Genomic DNA, 5,671 nt, shown 5'->3' on the forward strand with positions numbered 1-5,671 from the left:
AAAGAAAGCAACAAAGAAAGGAAGAAAGAGCACGTTACATATGAGATGTTTTTCACGTACACATTGTAACCTATGCAGAAATACCAAAATTTATAGACACAAGCAAAATTGAACACTTAAATTAACCCCTGATAATGTTCAAGGCCTGTTAATACGAGAGAGTGCACAATAAATTCTAACTACTAAGTAGACTACTGATAATTCACTGGGGGGGAGGGGAAGGAAAGAAACCCCAAAATTCCACTGTATCGGTAAATATCTGCTAAAATACGAAAAGCAAAACCAATACCACAACCACTGAATCCTATAAAACCTGGTCTACATAAGACCTTAAACCAGACACTCTAATTCTCGTACATGATATTTTCAGGCTGGGTTAGGGAATTTGATGCACAGGTGATATGTTTCAACCTGAAAGGCAATGACTCAACATAAACACAGACTCTGCATTGATTGGGACTACAAGGAAGAACCCGCACAGGAACCCTGGCCCAGCACAAAGCGCTAAACCTTGACCAGTACCACCTTAATGACAGGTAAATTTTTTCTCAGGCTTTTTAGACCAGATCAAGCCTCACAGGCTTTTTGGAAAATCTCATTCTTGTAAATGAAAAATAGTCAGCAGAAAGATCATGTTAAGCAGACTTTGACAATAAAATAGCCAGCCTTAAAAAAAAAAAAAGTATATACTTTATTTACAAAGGCATATTAGTAAAGCAGGGGAAAAGGCTGCAAAATTCATCTATCCCACTGCTGAGACATGAGCCAGCCACAACCCCCAGAGCACAGCCTGTACGGCTCTGTAGCCCTGCAGTTACACAGACTTGTACAAATGAGTATCAACTGTCTCTTTATGAGAAAAAGTACCCACTGATTATTTTCCACAGAATTTAGGTTATTACTTTGAGTAAGAAACAAATATTAGAGCAAAAAGCCAAGCCAGCAATTAAGTTTCATGGGACTACGGTATTTGGCTATTTGCTTCACATAAACTGGTCTAGTGCTACCAAGTTCCAGAAAAAAAATCCAAGAACAAAATTAGAAGATTACTCTTAAACACATTTGGAAGGAAGGAACGTACTTGCTTTTTCCTCATACTGTGCATACAAAGTAAATACACAAATTCAACACTTTTACCATTAGTTACTAAACAAAAGTTAGACCTGGCCTATATCAATTGTGAACCAAGTTTCTATTTGCGTCATTCCTCCATACAGGGAACAAATTCCCATGTCTCCACAGATTTTTACTTCAGCATGATGAATTAATGCCTTTGAAAGCAGACTATCCTTACTCAAAGTCTTAAGTCAACACACAAAGATATCAACTAACTGAAGACCCAAGCATTTAACAACCGCTAAGCATTTACTTGCAAGGCAAACTGAGTAACTAGGAGAGTTTGGCAGTTACACGCTCAGTGGTGCCCATCAGCAAACTGCACAGCCTTGGAAAAGCCAAGGTATCTCTAGTCCTGGTGGATTACAGAAACAAGCTTCTTTAACAGTCTAAAATCAGTTCACTGCTGAGTGGAGCCTCGACACAGGCTTGGACTGCATTAATCAAGTTTAAACAACATTGAAAGTAGAAGGAAAGTGAGAGCCTTAAGGTTTGGAGTTATTTCCCTAGAAAAATAAACTGATTAAAAGTGGTCACATCCAGATTAAGAACAATTAGCATACAGTAAGAGTGGTTCTGGCCAAGTGCACCAGTATATGTTTTTTCTTAATAGCCTCAGTAGTACTTGTAGCTCCTAGATCTGTGCCCTGTGAAGAAGCCCAGGCCAATGACCAAGTACGTATCTACAGAGAGCAGCTCTGCTTAATAAACTCTCTGGGTATACATAAGATTAAAGAGTACCATTTACAATCCAATTCACCAGGAAGTTCCAGATTGTTGTTTCCTAGAAAAGGAAAGGTAATCAGAAAAAATTCCAAACAGTTTGGTCCAAGTCTTAATACACTGTATTTGAAACCACTATTTCACTTAGAAGGCTAATAACTTTGGTTATGGCTTCAATATCAAAACCCACTAGCAAAATCTCAAAAATCCTACAGAATCAGCACTCAAAGAAGCCAAGAGCTTGTTTCTGATCCCCAAACTCTGAAATGAACAGCTTCACATTTTCCTCAAGAACACCTTTACATTTTGGCATCCACATTCCTCTTTCAGCCAATTTCTCACATGCAAATCATTCGTCCTGACACACTTTCAGTCACAACTCTGCAGAAACAGAAGACATATAAATTACCATCCAGAAACATCTTTAAGCCATCACATCCGATAACTACAGAACACCAGGACTCTACAAAGAATTACTCTGTAAGGACAAATGCTGAACAAAGCAACTCAAGTTTTCACAGAGGTATCTCCTACAACACACTTAAAAGGATTCTGACATGATGCCATTTATACTTCTAGACTGATGGCAGCCTATTAATGCTTGCGAGTCTTGGTCAATAAAAATGAAAAGGAAAAAAAAAAACAAACCACTGCCTTCTGCTCAGTGGAATAGTCTTCCTGATCTTGCTTGTTATGAAAGTTTTCTTCCTTCTGATGCAACATCTGCTTTAGCTATACACTGTAAAGAACATTGGTTCAAAATGGGTATTTGATGGATCCCACAATTAAGAAGAGAACAAATCCTCTTCCAGACACGGCTGTGTCAGTCTGAGGTTACTATGCTTAGCCCATCCCTAGCTCCTCATCCTCTACTTGCTGCTGTTACCACCCACATCAACATGTCAGCTGAGAAAAATGGCAGAACAATCTCCAATTTATTTGAGGTTTTATCAGCCAAGCCAGCTTAAAACAGTTTGCTATAGGTCTTCATTAACCCAGGTCATGTTGATGGAAAGGTACGGTTCCAGAAAAGCTCAAGAAAATTTAAATCAGAGCTACTATGGCCGCATCTCCCACCCCCTATCTCATTCACTTCTACAGGAAGTCCCATTCCCATCCCAACCTGGATGGTCAGCCAGTTCAGAAACATGATCCAGCCAAAATCCAACAAAACAAAAAAGCAATTCATTACCAGCCTGATTAACTCCCTGACTTTGCTTAACTCACAGTCACAAAGGCTTCCTTGCCAGCAGGAGAAGGTGCACAGTCAAGAAGGAGGCAGGACCACCACAGCCCCCGTTTAAGCTGGCCAAGTTTCTTGACAAGCTTAGGCAAAGCTAAAATAGAGCTGCTTCAGAAAAGAGTGGTCACAGCCGCCTCCTCCTCCTCCTATGCGAGCAATAACATTTGCGTAGCCATGAAGTCAGCCAGTTTAGGCAGCTGATCCAACTGAAGCTCAACATTTTTCCGTACCGCTGTTTTCAGCTGGATCAGCAAAGAAGGACTGACAGAAAAATAGCTCCTTTTGGTGAAAGCATTGCCAGATAAATCAAAGCTGCTCTGGTGGGAATGCAGTAACATGACTGTAAAGGACGTGCTAAGTCTTAGCTTGATGGAGTTTACGCTTGGTATTCTGTAGAAAAAGGAAAAGCAACATGCTCTAATGTCACTCATTAAAATTGAGATCCGTGAACTGAACAAGTAATCTATAATTTTAATATATGTTCACTGATAAACATAAACTCCAAAAGCAAGACTAAGGCCATGATTTCACATTAGTTTAAACCAAGCTTGCTTGATAAGCTGGCAAAATAAATAAGGATATAAATAATCTTTGACCCCTTCCCCCCAAAAAAAAGAACAAGAGTGTCAGATGAGTGGAACAGGTAGTTCCACTGAACTACCCCAAAGTCAGCAATTACACCAGCTTAGGCTGCCATGAGAATCTCTTGCCCGAGAGAGTCTGTAAAACATCTTTTCTAGAGTGCAGATTTACTCTTCTATAGCATTAGGGCAATTTAATTTTTTTTCCAATGTTACGGAGCTCCACCAATATTACTAGTGGAATGAAAACAGCTATAGGCGGAATTCAAGAATCCTGTACGGTGCTGTAACAAGCTCTTACGAACACGCGATAAAAACTCTACAACAATATGTTTTCCTGATAGCCCCTATTCCTGGGGAGGCAAGCACTTTTGCAAGGATTTTCACTGTCATTTCAGAAAGTTTTTATCCCACCACGCTCATTGTGGTGGGAAAGAAAAGTACTTACAGATCATTCCAACACCAAGCAGCTATATCAAACTATAAACTGTAATACTTAGAAGTCTTGCGAGTTTTAAGAGCCCGGCATGGCTTGTTGGTTTGGTTTTTTTCTTCCTAAATGCATAATGCTGTCAGCTACTAATACAAAATCAGAGGGTTTCACAACGCCAGGGTAAGAAGATAAACAAACTTGTCTACTCTGTCTAGTTTACATGCATCTTCAGCTTCCACACATTTAAGAGAAGTAATAAATGCAGGAAAGTAATTCCCAGGCTGAAAAATAAATTTTCTGCTAATAAGGATTTAAATGGCTGATTTGAATTACATTATATGTATACTTTATGAAAAAATTTCTTTGATGTGTTATGTTTAGGGTTCTGCAAATTAAAGTTTTCACTGAGGCTTAAAACCAACACATTCAATTACAGATTAAAAAGAGTTTACTGTAGGATAACTCAGGCTATCAAAAGAGTCTAAGAATCACAGGCAGGGATGAGCACATCTCAAATTAATTTTTTTGGACTTTGCTCACATTGTTTTTTATTTCTTCCGTAAGATTTTTGCTAAGGGAAAGATAAGCAGCATTTCCACAGAGAATTGCCAAGAGATGAAGAAATGGAAAACACACACTGATGAGCAGAAAAACAATACGGTTTCTCTATGGTAACTATTAACTTCTGCATAATCATAAAGACCGTTTTAGCAGTAACCAGAGATCAGTAAGTCAAATAGACCTGATGAGTCAGAAATCCATTTAAATATTTACACTTTTTGCTACAGCCATACCTAGAGTAATATTGTAGCCAAACAGAATGACCGTGCCTTCCATTTTACCCACTCCCCTCATTCGGGAGCCTATCTGGAGAGGTAGTAAGATCAAAAATACAAAACAACGACAAAGCAAAACAAAACCAAACCCCTTAAACGGTACAATCAGACATTGTTAACAGTTACAAGCATCTCCTACTCCAGACAGCTGAATTAAGAAACATTGACAACAACCTTGAAAACACAGCAGCACGCAGAAATCAACCCAAAAAGCTCCCCTATCATTTCCTAAACCACTAATGAGCAGGTTACATAAATCTACCGGACCGAAGGAGTTGTAGACCGGAGCTGCTGCAAGACATTAACTCTCCTCTGAGGGGTGCATCGTTTCATTCTTGAAGACTGTTCACCTCCGTAAGTGCGATAAAAGGAGTTAAGCGCATTCCAAACAGACGCTGCGTTTTAACCCTTCATTATCTACTGAAAATGGAGCGAAGCGGTGCTTGCCCGCGGTCAGCGCTCACCCGGGCACACAGCAGCCCTCCGCCTAGCACGCTGTTGCTCATCAATCCCTCCTGCGCGTTGCAGGACGAGCCGAACCCGGCCGTCTGTTCCTTTGTGCAGCGGCGAAGCCACGAACCGGGTGAAAAGAGACGAGTTTCGCTGCTTGCGGGGGCCCTTTCCCCGGTAACTCCCGCTGCGAGACTGGGTCGTCAGCGCCCCCGCCTCGGAGCCTCGTCCCGACGCCTCCCAAACTTCACAGCGCCCCAGCCCCGGCTGAGACGAGGCGCAGGACTCA

Source organism: Pygoscelis adeliae, unplaced genomic scaffold, assembly GCF_000699105.1.
Source record: "Pygoscelis adeliae isolate BGI_AS28 unplaced genomic scaffold, ASM69910v1 Scaffold22, whole genome shotgun sequence".
Taxonomy (NCBI): domain Eukaryota; kingdom Metazoa; phylum Chordata; class Aves; order Sphenisciformes; family Spheniscidae; genus Pygoscelis; species Pygoscelis adeliae.